The sequence below is a fragment of the Microcebus murinus genome, chromosome 23 (genome assembly GCF_040939455.1).
Source record: "Microcebus murinus isolate Inina chromosome 23, M.murinus_Inina_mat1.0, whole genome shotgun sequence".
In the NCBI taxonomy this organism is placed as follows: domain Eukaryota; kingdom Metazoa; phylum Chordata; class Mammalia; order Primates; family Cheirogaleidae; genus Microcebus; species Microcebus murinus.
This window is the reverse complement of record NC_134126.1, coordinates 28443598-28462236: the sequence shown is the minus strand read 5'-3', so window position 1 is coordinate 28462236 and position 18639 is coordinate 28443598. Positions and strand designations below refer to the sequence as shown.

At 55.4% G+C, this 18639-nt stretch overlaps 1 long non-coding RNA gene across 2 annotated transcripts; it reads right to left on the bottom strand.

Moving 5' to 3' along the window:
* Positions 1-436: 436 nt before the first annotated feature.
* LOC105868781 (uncharacterized) lies at positions 437-7939 on the bottom strand. 2 transcript variants are annotated; one of them, XR_001152892.2, is made up of 4 exons: positions 7850-7939; positions 7331-7470; positions 6000-6084; positions 437-2056 (listed from the first exon to the last, which is right to left on the bottom strand). It is a non-coding gene; the product is annotated as an uncharacterized LOC105868781 (long non-coding RNA). The 2 variants fall into 2 exon arrangements; XR_012914477.1 differs by lacking the exon at positions 437-2056 and having other exon boundaries at positions 3161-6084.
* Positions 7940-18639: the final 10700 nt, after the last annotated feature.

Here is an 18639-nt window from a genome sequence, read left to right as displayed (position 1 = left end):
TTCTCGGTCCCAGCGTGTCCACCAGAGTCCTGTAACGCTCTGATGGAGGGGCAGGACCTGGGCGGCGTGTCCCCCTTGAACCGACCGTGGCGCTGTGTGCTCCTCTGCAGAGCCCGAGGTGCCTTCGCTCCCCGAGTTGCCAGGACCTTCCAGGTGGAGACGGGAGCTGCTGGCATGAGGAGGGGACTGGCTACTGGGGAGACCCCCCTCCACTGGGCCCTCTAGTCCGTAACCCCCCTCGTGGCTGCAAGACCACGTCGTGGGGCTGGTCCCCTCTCATCTACGTCTTCAGTCCCGGCTCTTCCAGCACCCCGCCCTGTGTCTCGATCTGCTCACAGAGCACGCCTACCTGATGTCCTCCACCCCACCCTCACACGACAAGAACGAACCACCCCACCCCTGACATTGTCCCACCTGCCCCCACACGTACACGCACACCGCTCGAGTCTCCCGCTATCCCCACCTCGGGCTGGCCCTTCTCCTTCACCCCACGTCACACCAGCCTGGACACCTGGCAGCTCCCCACTGGGTCTACAGCGACCTTACGCCTGGGCCATTCAGACGTCCTCCTCTGCTTCCTTCCCACGCACCCAGTCTCCTCCTCACTGGCACATCAGCCTTCCCGAAACACCACTGCTTCCTGCCAGCCCTCCCTCCAAAACCTTCAATGACTCCCCACTGCCCGCATGACCAAATCCTCCTCCCTTCCCCGGGCATTCCAGGCCCTTGGAGAACCAGCCTCCTCTGCCTTTACGGGCTCCCATTTTGCCCTCCACTCTGCTGTCTCTTACAGATGCGTGTCTGGTCCACTGTGTACCCCGAAAGACCCTGAGCGTCCCTGCCTCCCCATGCCCCTGTGGCTTCCCAAGGTCCCCATCCTCCTGGCAGCCTTCCCTGACCACTTCAGCCCCGCAGCCTCTGTCACCAGGCGAGTTGTCTGGCCCTCAAACCCACCGCCTAGCACCCGCCTCTGTGTGTATGTGCCCCTTACCTGACTTCCTGTGCCCAGCTGCACCCAGAGCCCCTGGGCACCACAGTTGCTGCCTCAAATGCCCCCAGGGAGACTGTTCTTGGGAGAACACCCTGCTCAGCAGCTATGGGATCTTGGGCAAGTCACTTAGCCTCTCTGAGCTCTGGTTTCCTCACCTGGAAGACAGGTGTCATCCCACCTGCTCTGTCTGTATCCCAGGGTGGTCGGAGGGTCACAGGAGGTGATGTGCAGGGAAAGGGCTTTGCAAAGCTGTGCAAACAGACTGGCCAAGGGGCGTTTCCCGGGTGACCTGGCCTCCATCCCCCCTGCCAATGGGGGAGGGAGAGAGGGCAAGAAGGAAGCCTGGCCCGTCCCCAACGGGGAGCTCTGCGGCAGTCTGGCCCTCAGCAGGCCAGGAGGAGAACAAGAGCTGATCAAAGGCCAGGGCTGTAAACAGCAGGGGAGGGCACCTCTCCCCAGGAAAGGGAACCCGCGGGCCGGCTCCATCTGACACCCTCCGGGCCGCCAGCAGGGCCTTCCCGCCCTCTAGTGGACACACTTGGGAGGTGCATCATTTCCGTAGCCGAGCCGACGGCGGGGCTGCCTAGCCGGTCAGGCAGCAAGGTCTAACCGGGTTGCAGAATGGCTCTGCACAGCTGTGCTGTGACCTTTGTTATCATACTTACGGAATTCTCAACAGCCCTTCAAGGATTGCGTTATCATCCTCGTCTTACAGATGGAGAGCCTCAGGCTTAGAGGTCATGGACCTGCTCAAAGCCCCACAGCTCTTCATGGTGGGGCTGGGATTCCTCTCCAGGCCAGGTGCTGCAGGGGTCTGGGCCCCTCCAGGGTCCCCACTGGGGAGCCAGACCCGGTTTCCTGCAGCCAGGCTGGGAGGTCGTAGGTTGTTTTGTCACGGGAAAATCAGGGCAGTGGCTTCTGGCAAAGGCCTCAGAGAACCCACCTGCTTCTGCTCCTTTGTCTCTGGCTGCAGCCTGAACTTACCCAGGTGGCTCCCCTTCCAACGTGGGGGCTGAACCTGTGGCCCATGACCCTTGTCCTCTCAGGTAGGGGTTAGCAACTTTTCTGTAAAGGGCCAGATAATAAACATTTTAAGCTCTATGGGCGCTGTGGGCTCTGTCACAACTACTCTACTCTGCCATGGCAGCAGTCCTAGACAAGGCATGAGGGAATGAGCACAGCTGTGTTCCAATAAAACTTTATTCATAGACATTGAAATTTCAGTTTCATATCGTTTTCAGGTGTCATGAGACCATTCTCATCTTGCAGATGGCACAAAAATCGGCAGTGGGCCATAATCTCCCGACCCTTGCTCTAAGACAAAGGAGTCTGCCCCTGAAGTATTCGTGCTTCACCTCCTCCCATCTGACTGTTCCTTCTTGGTTCCTTTGCCTGGTTCCATTTATTTTTCCCCATCCCCTCAGTGGTGCCAGAACCCAGGGTCCTGCCCTGGGCTCTCTGTCTTCTCTTCCATGGTGCTCACTCCCTCAGGCGTTCAGTTTCGGTAGCCTGGTGCAGGGAGTCCCAGCATGCGTCCCTTCCCAGCACTCCTCAGCCACCAAGCCTTTGTCCGGCTGCCCCACAGGGCTCACCAGCCCTTCAGCTTGCATCACGCCTTCCTATCTGTGTGTTTTAGAAGCCATTTCCCTTCCCCAAAGCCCCGGAGCAACACGGCACCCTAGAGAAAGCATGCTGGTTTCGACTTGGGTCTAAATCCTGACTCCGCCACCAGCCAGCGCCTGATCTTTATCTTTTCCTTCTCGGGGCCCTCCCTGCATCCATGTCCCGTGCTGTGCTGTTGGAGGAGCAGCGTGGTGCTGTGATGTGAGCACCGGGTAAGGCGCAGGAGACCTGGGGGCCGGCTCCAGCCCTGCACTTCCGTAGCCCCTCGACTTGAAGGCTGTTACAGGGTGGGGGAGGGCTGCAGCCATTTGCATCAGATAGTCCTGGATTTCAACAGAGATAACGATTTGGGAGTCGACAGCATGTAGATGGCCACGTAGCCATGGGTGAGGATGACATCACCCAGGCAGTAAGAAGGGAAGGATCCTGAAATACACCCACAGGGCCCGTCTTAACCTCTGTGGCCAGGAGGTGGCAGCATAGGCCATTAAGGGGTGTTCCAAGGGACAGGAGAGCAAAGCAGCTCTCCCAAGCTTAATTGCTTCCTTTTTCCTTTTTTTTTTTTTTTTTTTTTTTTTTGAGAGAGACAGGGTCTCGCTTTGCCACCCAGGCTGGAGCGCAGTGCTGTGATCATAGTTCACTGCAGCCTTGAACTCCTGGGCTTAAGCGATCCGCCCACCTCAGCCTCCCAAGCACCACCATGCTTGGCTAATGTTTTTTAACTTTTTGTAGAGACAGGGGTTTTGCTGTCTCTACAGCAAAACCATGTCTCTACAGCATGTTGCCCAGGCCGGTCTCGAACTCCTGGCCTCAGGTGATCCTCCCAACTCAGACTCCCAAAGCGCTGGGGTTGCAGGCATGAGCTACCGCACCAGGCCCTCCCAAGCTTTAGATTTATCTCCTGGTTGGGCGACAGTGCCTGGCACCCAGCTGTGTGTGTGTGTTGGCAGGAGCTAAATCAGAGAAGAGTAGAAGCGTATATAGCTTTTTCCATCTAAAAACTCACTGGATGGGAATCAGGAAGATATTACCTTGCCAAAAGCACTTAACAAGGAGCTCAAAGGGTAGCACTCCTTCGGAAGGGGAGGGGCTGGAGGAACATAGACCACCCACTCTCAGGATGTCTAGATTAGAACCCAATTCTACTATTTACTAGCTGTGTGGCCATGGGAAAGTTACTTAACTTCTCTGTGTTTCAGTTTAACTATAAACTAGGGACAATGATGGTATCTATCTCTATTGGGTTGTGTATTACATGAAGGAATGAATGAACATGAAAAGTTTTTAGAACAGTGCTTGGCACATAGAAAGTGTTTATAAATATTAGCAATTAATATTATGATCTTTAAGATCATCCCTGAATGGGAAACCCTCCAGGTCCCTCCTTCCCATGAGCTCCCTTAGAGTCCCAAGATCTCAGCCTGGGACTCAGAAAGGTAGTGGTCATGTCACATCAGCCACTGGGAAAAGGGTCCCGGAGGAAGCATGCCACATCACGCCACCCCAAGAGCCTGGGATTTCAGAGGCCATGCCAGCGGAATGGCAGGGTCAGGGAGCACATAGCCCCTTACCTTGATGTCCTTTTTACCTGGCCAGGGCCTAGCGCCTCCCTTTCCCCAGTCTCCAGGGAATCAGGGCCAGATAGACATATGTGTGTGTGTGTGTGTGTGTGTGTGTGTGTGTGTGTGTGTTGCAGGGGACGGGGGTGAGGGCAGGGAAAGAAGACTCCTTCCCTCTCTACCTTGGCTTTTCTCTGGTCGTGAAGTCAAATGTGGAAGTGAAAGACCCCTGGGCTGGGCATTAGGTGACCCAGGTTCCAGCCCTGGCTCTGTGACTCTGGGTGACTTCCTTCCCCTCTCCCAGTTCCCATCTAGCCCAGCTGTTTCCTGACCTTTAGGTGGGCTTGGGATTCTTCTCCCAGCCCTGCAGCTCACCGGACCCCTCCTCCACTCCTTTCTCCCTCTCCCCTCCACAGTCCCCATGCAATGTCCTCATGGAAGGCTCCTAGATCTAGACATGGCTTAAATCTTGAAAGAGAAAGAGAGAAAGAGAGAGAGAGAGAGAGAGAGAGAGAGAGAGAGGGAGGACAGACGCCTCTTGGCCTCTGACTTTCCAATTCCCCTGCAATGACGCTCCTCAGGGCTCAGCAGATGGGCCTGGACTGCCGACTGCAGACGGAGCCACACCTGGGCCCCTGGGAACAGACGTGGGAAAACAGTGCGGGGGCACAGGCTGTGGAGGGCGGCTGCTGCCGAGCAGTTTGCATTAGAGGGAGGTGGCGGGTTGGTCCCAGCTCCTGCAATGCCTGCCCAGGGGTCACTCCCTGACCTTCCTGCCCAGTGCTCTGTGTCTGTCTGGCCTGCAGCCTGCACCCTGGTGGCCGGGGAGGGGGCACACCACCCTGCCAGGCCCCAGCAGAGGAAGCGAGTCCCTGGAAAGGAGGCTCCCAGCCTCTCGAGGTGTTAGTTAGTACAAAACCTAACTGGGCCGGCGGCATCAGGGAAACCACCCTGGATTGCCAGGAACCGAGGCTCAAGGTTCTCTCCAAAAAGTCCCTCTGCTCAGAACAAGCAGGCCTGTGGGCCTCTGTTGCCACCACGGAGATGCTGGAAGCCAAAGGAGAGATGTGCTTCCGCCCGGCTCACTCGGATTTCTCGTGAGCAACAGCACGATGCTTGGAGGATGAGCAGAGATGCGTGTCCCGGGCATAGAAACTCAGGAAATGGCGAGCTGGTGGCTCGTCTCAGAGTGTGGGGCACAGTGATCCTTTCTGGATCCGGGGAACCAAACTCAATGACCAGAATTGGCTAGATAATACACAGGACCCAGCGCAAAATGAAAACGCAGGGCTCCTTGTTCAACGGGTATTAAGAATTTCCAGAAGACAACACTAAGCCCTAAAGCCAGCATGGGGCCTTCTGAGCGTGGGGCCCTTCTGGGCACAGGCCCCGTGAGACTGCCCGGTGGCACAGCCGTGCGCCGGCCCAGCCGACAACGACACTTCTCAAGCATCTACTGTGTGCTGGGTGTGTTACATGCACCATCTCAGTCGATCATGGAACAGCCCCGTGCAGTAGGCATGACTAGGTTCTCTTTATGGATGAGGAAACTTAAACCCAGAAATGAAACTGCTTGCCCAAGGTGACATTTGCTAGGGAGTGGCATTTGAGTCCGGATTCTTCTGAGGTCAGAGCCTGTGTTCCGTTGAGTGGTGCGCAGAGTCTCTGGGGGAGGCCAGGAGGCTTGGCCTCTGGTGGGCACCCTGAGGTGTGCAGAGACTCCCTCCTAAGTTTACCCTGCTCTGTGCTGGGCCGCTCAGGACCAGGATCCTGTCCTGAGCATGGAGACATTGCAGGAAGCACACACGATCTAGACCCAGACAGACCTGGCTTTGTATTCGCTTTGCCTCCCACTGAGTCACTGGGAAAGTCGCTGAACCTCTGCGAGCCTCAGTCTTCTCATCTGTAAAACTGGATAACAACAGGTACTTCAAGCTGTCAGGAGGATTAACCATGATCTGGTATATAAAATGCCTCACATGTGTAACGGGCAACAGGAATCTCTGTCCTCTTTAGGAAAACACATAGCTGCCCCCTCCCCACTCTCCCCTTCTCTCCCCAGCAAGCCCCGCCCTCTCCCTGCTCTCTGCTCCTCTCGCCCTGTCTCCAGGGCTGCTTGGCCTCTAGGCCCAGCTCCTCGGCTACCTCTCCCTTAGATAACCCAGCAGGGTCCATTGAGTTTCAAGGCTTATGGATAATCACACCAGGGAGAATTAAATTAAAATGCCAAATGTGGGGAGATCACCAAGTTCCTGGAGTCCCCGTGGCCGGGCTCCTTTCTGCAGTGGCAGCCCCCAGCCCTGGGAAACATGCACCACCTACTTCCACTCCTCAGTGAGGGTCTCTCCCAAGTCCCCCTTCATTCCCCCGCCCCGCCCCTGTCGGGAAAAGCCCATGGGCTTCCTGCAGGGCTGGGGCTCTTGGGCAGGACCGGGGCTTTCCTGTCTTAGGGGGTGGTTTGGGTTTCGGACAGCTCTTGGCTGGGGCTCTTCATCTACTGGGCTTCCCCTCCCCCCCCCAGGGACAGTCCCCCTGGGATAAAGTCCCCTTCCAGTCCTTCCCGGCCATGCCAGGAACAGGGGGTAGATGATGGGTGGGGGGATGCCTAAGGTCTGAGAAACCCCCCACGGTGCCAGGAAAAAGAGCGAATTCTCCCTTCCCCTCCACCCCCCCTCAACCCAGCCAACTGCAGCTTCAGGCCTGCCCGGCTGGCGCCTGCCCCTTTGCCCTCTCTCCAGGAGTAAATATTGGATCAGGTTCGGTCACCAGCTGCTTAGCTCAGAGCGGTGGCTTCATGAATGGCTGGGATGCTGGGGAAGACATGCCCAGCGGTATCAGCGCCCCAGGGGAGCCCGGGCAAGCTCCCTGGGGCAAACAGTAGGCCTGAAGTGCAGGCTCCAGGTGACAACTCCAGGTGGCACGGCCCCTCCTTCCCCAGCCACACCGGGCACTGCAGATGCCAACGTGTGAAGCTGGCCCCGTGGAACGGGTCTTTCTTGCCAGGCCATTTGGCACACTGGTCTGATTCGGTATATTGAGATACTGTACCTGGTCACACCTGTTCACTCAGGTAGACTCACCGCCACGGCCTGGCCACTCAGGTGTGTTTTCACCTGGGAGTAACTGACGCATTCAGATGCATTTTGATTGGACATACCTGTTCATTCAGGTGTAGGGTCCCTGGGCCTAGCTGATCATCCAGGTGTGTCAGAGCTGAGCAGGCTGCTCGGTCACTCAGTGGGGCCGTGTTCCTGGGGGGCCCGGGCAACCCACGCCATTCTGATCGTGGGGCTCACCCTAGAGGAAAGGGATGGGGAGTCTAACCCACTACCTCTTCCTCACCCCTCCAGAGGTGTTCCCCACCCTGTCCTTGTCCAGACTGCTCTCAGTTCCCGACCCCTCTGACCTCCCTGCTCTGCCGGGGCCACTCCCAGCCCTCGGGCCACACCTGGCTGGTCTGGGGCCTCAGCCCTTCCCAGGCTGCAGAGAAAGGGGAAGCTGGCCTGGGAGGAAATTAGGGAAATTAGCTGTGACTCCAGGGAACAACATCCCTTGGGCTGGGTTCACTGGGTACGGTGGCAAAGGCCTCCCAGCTGGTTCCAGGGACTCAGTTCCTCTAGGGTGAGGTGAGAGTGTGACAGCTGCTTCCCCCCAGCCCTGGGCACATGCTCCATACCTGGCCAGCGGCTGCTCCACGAGCCGAGATTTCGAGCAAGGGGTGCAAGAAGCATGGCTTGCCTGGGCATTTCTCTGGGCTGTGCTAACCTCAGAGGACAACACCGTGAGTCACCACTGCAAGGCTGTCCTGGCCCCTCCCTCCCCAGATTGGGTGGTGGGGGTGGCGGGCAAGATCTGGGGCCAAAAATCACAGTGCTGGTCTGGGGCCAATCAGAGCCAGAGTCACCGCCCGGGGACAGTGGCAGGGGCTGGAGGGAGCTCTGTGCACTTTCTGACTTGTCAGCAGAGCTCGTTCCCTGGGCTCCAGCCGGATGCTGGCCACCCATCCAGCGGCTCGGTTTTAACACAAAGTGGGATGCGAATGTCTGCCAGACAGCATCCGTGCCTTCCACCCGTGCCCTGGTTTCAGAGCCTCTGGCCTCCTAGCCTCCCCGGTCTGTCTCCAGTCAACTCGCCTTCTTGCCCGCGCGGATGATCTGCCGCGTGCTCGGTCCTTCCCCAGCAGGCCCAGCTGCTGGAGCTGGAGCGTGGCATCATCCAGGCCCGAGCCTCTCAGGCTGGGGGACTAGGGAGCTCGGGGTGCGGGGTGCTCCCCTCCGCAGGCCCCAGGCAGCTGTCCTCTCTCCTCCTGCCCCGTCCTCACGCTCGGTCCCTGGCAGCTGCAGCTGGGTGGGGCTTAGAAGCCCTGGAGTACCTTCTCTGAGCTCCGCACTGGCAGCGGTGGCTGGCTGGAGACGTGTGGGCACCCAGGCAGGCCAGTCCCTTGGCATCTCTTCATCAGGACGTCTTTTAAATATTTGTTCGAAATAGGTTTAGAAGAGAGGCCAAGGGCTCCACGGAGGGGCCAGGAGTGGGGTGGGCAGAGAGCTGCTAGGGCCAGCCTTGGTCTCTCTCCCTTCCCCACTCAGCAAGGAGAGGGCCTGTCGTTTAGCCAGCCCCGCTGTCTTGTCACTAAAGTCTCGACAGTAAAGGGAGCTCACCTGGACCTAAGGTGAGCCGAGAGGCAGGTCAAATGCTTTCTCCTATCACACAGCGTGCTGCATTTTCAGGGGCGCTCTGTGCACCTGCGAGCTGCACCCCTTACCCCAGTTCTGGCTACAAGGACATCTGGGGGCCGTCTTGTCCCGCTCTCTGACACCTCCCCACCCCTGCATCCACCTGTCAGCCCTGCTGTGGTTCCACACCCCTGGAATCGTGGGGGGGGGGTAGGTGGGGGGATGCTCAAATGGTCGCAGACAAACTCGGGCCACAGACCTCGTAACCCCTCTCTTCCTAGGACCTCACTTCCCAAAGTGAAACCTCATAATTTCCTGCAGAACCTGGGGCAGCCCATGGTCCCAGGTGTCCAGGGAAGGAGGTGGGGTTCTCTCCTCTCATTCCATGCCCTTTCTCTTCCTTGCCCAAATCTCCCGGGTCAGGGGAGAGCCCTGGGGGCGCTGCTCACAGCTCTCACCTCGCTATTTCCCTCCCCCTGAGTAGGCGTCCCCTCTGCTCTGTCCTCCCGGCCCCCACTGCCACCCTCTCCCCCACAGGCGGGCGGGCGGGCGGCCGGGCAGGCGGGTGCCTCCATGAGGTTGGGATTTTGCGTTTAATTATGGAGCAGGAACTTGGCGATGAGTCTGCTCCCAGCAGGGCGTGCGGTGTCTCTCGAATCCCGGCTAATGAGACAGTGCAGAGCCCGCCGCCAGACGCAGCTCTGTAATTTAACGGGGGCCTAATTGCTGTGGGGGCTCCTGCTTTTAATGCGATCAACAGCAAAGGCCTTCTTTTTTTTCAACCCGTCCAGTTGGAGGAAATAGCGTTCTGGTCTCTCTCCTAACATGTGTTCCAAGCTGACACTCTACTCAGGGGCGCAGGGGGTCCATTCGAATGGTCTCTGCTCCCCAGCGGCTGATTAGAGCAGGGTTCCGAGCCACCTGGGCCTTTGGAGGTGCAAAGAGGACGTTCCAGGTGGGTCCGCTGCACCTCTGGCCAACTCCCCGTCAGCACCTGTCACAGTGCATGGCCAGGTCCCGCAGACAGGTCGCTCCCACCTGCCGGACCCGTGGCTCTTAGAACCATTTGAGCAGCTCACAAAAGCTCCTCTCTCTTACTCTCTCAAAAAGAACAATAGCCCAACAACATTAATTGTCCTCTTAGTATGTTCCAAGAACTAAGTTATGATGTTAAGTGATATACATGTATGTGTATAGATAGCTCCATGTGTGTGTATCTATATATTTATATATCCCATCTAACTCTCACCATGACCCTGAGAAGGGTGCTATGTTATTCCCATTTTACAAATTAGGAAATCAAGGTATAGAGTGGTAAATAATTTGCCCCTTTACACAGATGTGACTTATTTCACTTGAACATGTTCATTTGTAGAGACTCTTTTTTTTTTTTGACAGAGTCTCATTCTGTTGCCCGGGCTAGAGTGCCATGGCATCAGCCTAACTCACAGCAACCTCAAACTCCTGGGCTCAGATGATCCTCCTGCCTCGGCCTCCCGAGTAGCTGGGACTACAGGCATGCGCCACCATGCCTGGCTAATTTTTTCTATATATATTAGCTGTCCAATTACTTTCTTTCTATTTATAGTAGAGACGGGGTCTCACTCTTGCTCAGGCTGGTTTCTAACTCCCAACCTCGAGCAATCCACCTGCCTCGGCCTCCCAGAGTGCTGGGATTACTAGAGACTCTTTCTTTAGAAACATACAGCTGTGTCTCTGTCTCTCTCACAAGTCACACACAGGCTCACGGTCAACAGTGGCATATCCTGTTATGATACGCCAGACTCCCTGCAGGCTGCCAGGCCCCCTCCTACTGCTCTTGGGGCCCAAACCCAGAGTAGGAGATGCCTGAGGGCGGGAACTCTGGCCCTCATCTCCACCGCTGAATAAGCGGCACTTAATTAGTGTTTACATGGAACATCGGGAAAGAGAGGGAGAGAGGGAGGCGGGGAGGGAGGGCATGATCCCTGCCTCTAAGAAGTTCGGAATTGAATTAGTTGGACAATCTATACAACGTGCAATGAGACTTTTAAACAACAGTTCAAAAGAAGGGAGGAGCTGCCCCCAGTCCGAGCAGGATCCGTGGTGCAGACTGGGTAAAAGACACGGGTACTTGACACAGGTCAGGGCTGCTGGTCCCGCTGGGTCCAGGGCTGGCAGGAGGACTAGTTGGGTGACCCAGGTGGCGGGCTTGGAGCCCTTCAGGAAGAAGTCATTAAAGGTGAACGCCGTGTTCCTGACGTCTGCTTTGTTTGCTTTCTCTCCAGTGGGAGGGGTGGGGGCCGGAGAGATGGGCCAGGAGGCTGGCACAGTCCTTAGCTTTCTTGAGCACAGCCCAACAACAGCTCAGCAGTCACCAGCATTCCCAGTCTGCCTCCCCCACCTTCCGTCCACCCCTCAGCCCACCGCGTGCTGGCTTCTGCCCGCCCTTGTTAAGGTCACAGTCTAGGGCGACCGGCCATCTCCGTTTGCCCAGGACTTTCAATGCCAGAGCTGGGAGAGTCCCGGACAAACAGGGGCAGTTGACCGCCCTACCAATGGCTTCCCAGTTGCCAAATTCAATGATGTTTTTCTGTCCTTAACAACCTTGACCTCCCCCCACTGCCTCCTCTTTCCTTCTTGATGCTCTCTCTGGTCCTGGCTCAGGCTCCAACTTCTGGTCTGCTTGTTCTCCTCCTTTGTTAGCTCTGCCTCCTCTGCCATCCAGTTCTGCCATTTCGGTCCTCTAGACCCTAGCGAGCACCTGTTATTGTATACACTGGGTGCTGGGGAGATGAAAGCCACAGGTGTGGTCTCTGGCCTCAGGAAGCCCACAGCCCGGTGAAGGAGACAGACACGGAACCCCCGTGCGCTGGGAGACGTACAACAAGAGAAGCACGTAGAAGTGCTTTAGACTGGGAGTGATCAAGCCTGTCTGGACAGCATCAAGGACTGTGTGTGTCAAGGAGGTAGTTAATCCTAAGCTGGGTTTTGAAGAGTGAATAGGAGTTTACTAGGGAAGAGGTCAAGGAGGCAACCACTCCAGTAGGTGGGAACAACACGTGCAAAGGCATGAAGCAGTGAGACACAGTGGTGTGTGCAAGAGAAGTAGGTGTCGTTTGATGTGGCTGAACTTACACCGTGAGAGGAAAAAGGCAAGACGAGAGGTGAGGGAGGCAGGGTAAGTCACAAGGGACCCCACAAAAAATGCCTCCGCAAGAGAGTCTGTGAATGAGCTTGCAGAGGCCCAGAGCTCCTGCAAATGAATGGAAAATGTTGGACATATGTGCTTTTGATTCTGGGGAGGAAGTTCTTCTCATTTCATCAGCTTCTGCAGGAGGGGTTGGGGACCCAAAGGCCGGATGTTGAAGAGCTATTGGGAGCAACTGAGCAGAAAAGCCCATTGTCAGATTTTTGGTTTGTTTTCTTTTTTGAGACAGAGTCTCACTCTGTTGCCCGGGCTAGAGTGCCCGTGGCATCAGCCTGGCTCACAGCAACCTCAAACTCCTGGGCTCAAGCGATCCTCCTGCCTCAGCCTCCTGAGTAGCTGGGACTACAGGCATGCTCCACCACGCCCGGCAAATTTTTTCTGTATATTTTTAGTTGGTCAGTTAATTTCTTTCTATTTTTAGTAGATACGGGGTCTCGCTCTTGCTCAGGCTGGTTTTGAATTCCTAACCTTGAGCAATCCGCCCGCCTTGGCCTCCAAGAGTGCTAGGGTTACAGGTGTGAGCCACCGCGCCCGGCCCAGATTTTTGTTTTTAGTTAAGGTTTCTCTGGTCCCTGACTGAAGGCAGAGCCGTGGGCGTGGAGGCCAGAGGCCAGTGTACCAGTGAGGCCCGCAGGGCTCAGCCTCAGCCTTCTTCCTTGGTCCTGAGCAAAGTCTCTCCAAGGCTGCCACCTGTCTCCAGGCCCATCTAGCAGGCCTCCTGTCATGTCTGAAAGTCTCGCCAAGATGTTCTACTGGCCCCTCAAAGTTTACCTGGTCACAGCTGAAATCAGCACCTGTGCTGGGCCCATGGCAGATACCGAGGAAAGCCTTTCACAATGAGTTGAGATCCAGCTCTACGATGAACCCATGAGTGAGATTTTAGGGTTTGGTTTTAGGTCTTTCTAGAGATCGATCAACTCTCTTTAAACCAAAGTCTCAAAAATCTTAAGATTTTCTGAAAAGAATATCTATACTTCCTATCCTCATTTATTAGTTGAAAAGTATTAATATTATAATTGCATGCTCCAAGCACATACTATAATAGAAGTAGAAGGAAGTCTTCCTTCCTTCCTTCCTTCCTTCCTTCCTTCCTTCCTTCCTTCCTTCCTTCCTTTCTTTCTTTCTTTCTTTCTTTCTTTCTTTTTCTTGACAGAGTCTCACTCTGTTGCCCGGGCTAGAGTGCCGTGGCGTCAGCCTAGCTCACAGCAACCTCTGACTCTTGGGCTCAAGCGATCCTCCTGCCTCAGCCTCCCGAGTACCTGGCACTACAGGTGCTTGCCACCACACCCAGCTAATTTTTTTCTATTTTTAGTAGAGAAGGGTCTTGCTCTCCCTAACCCTAACTCCTGACCTCAAGTGATCCTCCCACCTCAGCCTCCCAGAGGGCTAGATTACAGGCATGAACCACGGTACCCAGCCCAAGTAGAAATATTTGACCCCATTTCCATAGGGGAGCAAACTGAGTCCCAGGACTAAAACATGGGCATAGAAAGCCCAAGTGAACCAGCTTTCTCTGTCCTCCCTGTATGGGAACCCTCTCAGTGGCTACCCAGCCAGTGCATTCTCACCCCAATGATTGTTCCAGTTTGTTGCTAAAGGCCACTTTCCCATTTACTCCAGCTCTGTGTGGGGGTTTTGTTGTCATGGAAATCAACTTGAAGGGTGTGTGTGTGTGTGTGTGTGTGTGTGTCGTGTGTCTGTGTGCCTGTGTGTGTGGCGAGTTTGGAAGGCACTGCTGGACGCAGGGGTGGGGTTCTAATTGGTTTGATGGTTGCTAGGGTCAACAGGTCTGTGATTGGCTGACTCTGTTTATGTGCCCACCCTGTCCTGGAACCCTCTGGGGATGCAGCTGTTGCCTCATCTGAAGTCGAGAGTGGTCATGCATGGTGTGTGTGTGCGCACACACATGTGTGTGCATGTGTACACACATGCACGAGTGCACACACGCTACCCCCACCCCCATGCATTTAGCACAAATGATGCAGAGAGGATGTGACGCTTGGTGCAGTGACAAAGCAGAAAGTCCCGGGCTCTCTGCTGGAATCACAAGTAACCAGGTCAATGACTTTTTCCTAATCAACCCCACTCCCCATAAATTACTGGCAAACAATGGCTCAAGTTTTGCCAGAGGAGGAGTAGGAACTGGCTCAGTCCAGCCCAGTCCTGCTGTCCCCACTGACTCACAGGCCTCTGACCAGGCAGTGGGTCGGTCCATCCTCAGGTCTCTGCTGCCAACCCCCCTCCTGCCTGCCAAAGACACACATGCTCTTGGGGTGAGTTTCTCTGTTCTTGGTCAGCTTCCCTTTTCTCATGTCTTCACTTGACTCCTAGAACCCTAAGAAGGGCTCCTTGGCCAAACACTAATGATCTCATGCGCATGCAGATCACGGTATGGTTTGCAAAGCACGTTCACACTCACAGCCTCATTTAATTCTCCATCCTGAGAGGCAGGCATCCGCACTATTCCCATTTTGCTGAAGAGGAAAACTGAGGCCCCGATAACTTCTGCGCCCAGAGTCAGGTCTCCGACCTCCCAATCGCCCCTGCAAGTGCTTTCGGAGACTGTGCCTGCTTGAGTGTGGGTAGGACCAGCGAGGAGGACAGCCTGCGGGGACATGTGGAAAGGAGACTGCTGGCTGAGCTATCCCTGTCTGCACGCCGCCAGGCCCCCCAGGGGAAAGTGGGGCAGGCTTGAACTCTGGTTTTTCATAAGCTATTCCAATGCGCTGCCCACACAGTCTGTGAGGCAGTGCTGTTTGCAGCCCCGCTCAGCCCTCAGGCGCCCAGGGACGCCTGTCCTATCTGCAGAGCAGTGGCCTGTCATTGGCAGCAGGCAGGAGAGCCAGGAGCAGAGGGGGGAGCCAGTGGCTGAGCTGTTGGCCGGGGCCCCCATTGTCATGCTGCTCAGGCCTGCCAGCATCATGCTGCTGCAATCAGGGCTCACACGGGGGCCACAGACCCTTTAGGCTAGCAGGGGGCTGCAGGGCCAGGGTGCCAGGGGGAACCCCCAGCTGAGAGTCTCTTGTCTGACCCTCTGTAAGGAGGGGGTTAATGGGCTGCAGGGAAGGGAAACAGCATCGATTGGGCGCCACCTCTCATTGAAACCTTGCAATAACCCCGTGAGAGCCGGCCTGTTACCATCTCCCTGTTACAGACAGGAAACAAGCCAGAGGTGTGAGCATCTGCCCAAGGTCATATGGTCTCCGTGGCTTGTCAAGAGATGCATGGGAAGGAAGCTGGCATGGGAGGAGGGTAAGGGACACCAAAGGGTTCAGAGGGAATTTTGGGAAGGGCACAGACAGGGAGCAGAAAAATGAGGGTGGCCCAAACAGCACAGACACACACAGGCTCCCCGTCTAGCTAGCAAGCCCTGCGCACACGGTCACTCTTACCTGGTCCCTCCTCTACCTGCTCTGCGTGTGGCCTTTCCTGGGGCTGCCAAGGCTCCCCGCGCCATTCTCCGGGTTCCATATAGATACCCCTCTGCAGCCCATCCTCTTTCCCTAGCCCAGAGAAGCAAGACAACGCTTCAAAACTGAACATTTCAGAGATTCTGAAATGTAATCCCGTGTGTGGGCGTGGGGTTGATGTGACAGTCTCTGAGCAGGAGGCTGGCCCCACGTTGTTTGAGCTGTCACCTCTCCCCTGTGAAGTTGTCCCTGATTCTCTTGGGCAGAGTTGAGGGCTTCCTCCCCTGCCCCAGCCCATCCTGCCTTGGTATGTGACCGTTCCTCTCCACGTCTCTCTCCTGCTGGACAGTGAGCTGCCAGAGAACAGGGGCTGAGACTTAAAATCGTCCACACAGCCCAACGATCGGGCGCCGTCCTCGGCGGAAAGCAGGTGCTTGGCAAATGTCTGTTGAATGGACAGATGATGGTAACTATGTCTACTATTTATTGAGTCCCTGTTATGAGCCAAGCCCTAGGCTAGGCCCTTAGCATACGTTATTTCTAATATGCACAACAACCACACAAGACTGATTTCAGCATCTTTGCTCTATAGATTGCAAAGCTAAGCTCAGAAAGGTTAAGTCACTTGCCAGAGGTCACATGGCAATACAAGGAGATGCACCCTAAGAAGCTCCAAGGCCCCACTCAGCCTATCCCACTCCTGGCTCCCTCATCTTCTAGAATCAAACAGGTATCAAGTCCCATGACCCTGTCTCTTAACTATCTCTCAGATCAGTTCCTTCCTTTCCTCCCTGCTGCCGCTGCTGTAATCTAAGCCTGCAGCATTTTCCACTAGGCTTAGCCTCCAAATTGGGGTTCCCGTCTCCAGCTTTGCCCCCCAACATCAATCCCTCACTCAGCTGCCCAAAGGGTCATGCCAAATCACAGGCCTGCGATAGCTCTTTCCTCTTGCATGTTCCAAGTTGCCCCCTGTTTTCAGGACAGAGTCTTGGCAGGTTAGGCACAGTGTATGCAGAAGGGTCTTTAGGATCCAGCACCTGCCTCCCTCCACAGTGTCATCCCCACCCCAGACGTTAAGCCTTGGCCTCATGGAACTGCGGGGCCACATTCTCTCACCCCGGCACTTTGCACGTGGTATTGCCCCTCCTGGAAAAATGGCAAAACCCTTCCTCCGCTCCCTGGTCCTCTTATCCAGCAGCTCTGAGCTCAAGCAGAACAACTCCTCCAGGACAGCCACAGCACTAACCTCTGTCCTGTGGCACCCTAACCGCTTACTTACTTGCCCCGTTAGTCCACAAGCTGTTTGACGGTAGGGACTGTGTTTTATTCATTTTTTGTGCCCAGAGCCCTGGCTACTATTTGGCACATAAGAGGTGTTCAGACAGTGTTTGTTAAGGCTGGGCGTGGTGGCTCACACCTGTAATCCTAATACTCTGGGAGGCCGAGGATTGCTTGAGGTCAGGAGTTCAAGACCAGCCTGAGCAAGAGTCAGACCCTGTCTCTACTAAAAATAGAAAAAATTAGCTGAGTGTGGTGGTGTGCACCTGTAGTCCCAGCTACTCAGGAGGCTGAGGATTGCTTGAGCCTAACAGTTTGAGGTTGCTGTCTGAGTTTGAGTTTGAGGTTGGCTGTCTGAGGTTGCTAGCCTGACGACATAGCACTCTACCCAGGGTAACAGAGTAAGACTCTGTCTCAAAAGAAAAAAAAAAGTGTTTGTTGAGACCTCTTGACCTCATCCCTTTGGTTCCTTGAAACTCTGCCCTTTGGCCCCATTCTCTCCAATCCTCTAGTAAATAGTTCCTTAGCTGCAGCCCTTTTCCCCTGCCCTCCCTCCCTGCCCCTTCCCTGCCTCTGCCTGGCTCCCTGCTCCCCAGTATTCCTACCACACATACGGGGGATCACAGAGCCAAGCAGGTCGCCTCCTCTCCCCAGCGCCTGGAGGCTCTGTATCCATCCATTCTTTGTGCCTGTAAAATACTTGGCAGTTTCATTTTTATAAAGCGCTTGCACCCAGGAAATCTGCATGCCCTGGCAGAGAAAACAAAGGTGGCAGAGTTGGCAGGCCCTTTGTGGGGTGCCCCTGCTGACTACCCACAGGTCACTTTGATGCAGGGGCCTGATATCTTCCACGTTTCTCTAGCCAAAGGTGCAACCTCAGGCCAATGTCTTCCAGAAGGAAATTGATTATTCTCAATAACTCATTCTTCCCAGGGAAAGGGTTCAGGCAGAAGGACATGCACACTGTGGACCACCCGCTCCTCAAGAACCCTTCCCTGTCTGCGTCCCCAGACTGCAGCAGCCAAGCCCACCTGCAGGGCAAGGGACACAGACCTCCTTCATTTGGTGGCCATTGAGCTGAGCCCTGGGGAGGAAGCAGAGCTGAAAGGGGCCCAGATAGGACTGTGCCCTTCATTGACCCCACCGCAGATTCCTTTCTTTTCTTTTTTCTTTTCTTTTCTTTTCTTTTCTTTTCTTTCCTTCCTTCCTTCCTTCCTTCCTTCCTTCCTTCCTTCCTTCCTTCCTTCCTTCCTTCCTTCCTTCCTTCCTTTCTCTCTCTTTTTCTCTCTCTCTCTTTCTTTCTTTCTCTCTCTCTCTCTCTTTTTTCTTGTTTTTGTTTGTTTTGTTTTGTTTTGTTTTGTTTCAATCTCTGAAGTCTGATGGTGTGGGTAGACTGGCCATTGGCCTGGGTTCTAATGACAGCTCACCTCTAACTCCTTGTGGAACTTGGGCCAGTTCAATCTCCTTTCTGGACCTCAGTCTCTCCCCTTCTGTACAATGAGAGCTGAACGAGCCCTAGCTGTTCTGTAAAGCTTCTTGGGTGATTCTCAGTTGTCCTGTGGGGTTTAATTCCAAAAGGGCAAACTGAATTACCCTTCAGGGAGAGGAGTGAGAACAGTGGCTGGTAGCAAAGTCTCCACTGGGTCCTGGCCGCGACCAGGTGGGAATGTGTCTGGAAAGGTAAGTGAAGCCCCCTGGACAGGGTGGAGGGAGAGCCCAAGGCTTACTGTTGTCGGGAAAATGACCCACAGAACCTGTTCCGTGCACGTCAGCTCCTAGGGTGCTTGGTGCAAGGACCAGACTCAGACCGTGGGAGAGCAGCCTGTAGGGCCAGCAGGCGCCCGCATTGAACCCCGTGCGGTGTCCGGGCCCTGTCCTGGGGCGATCCAGTCCAGAGGGCCTCATTCCCCAGACC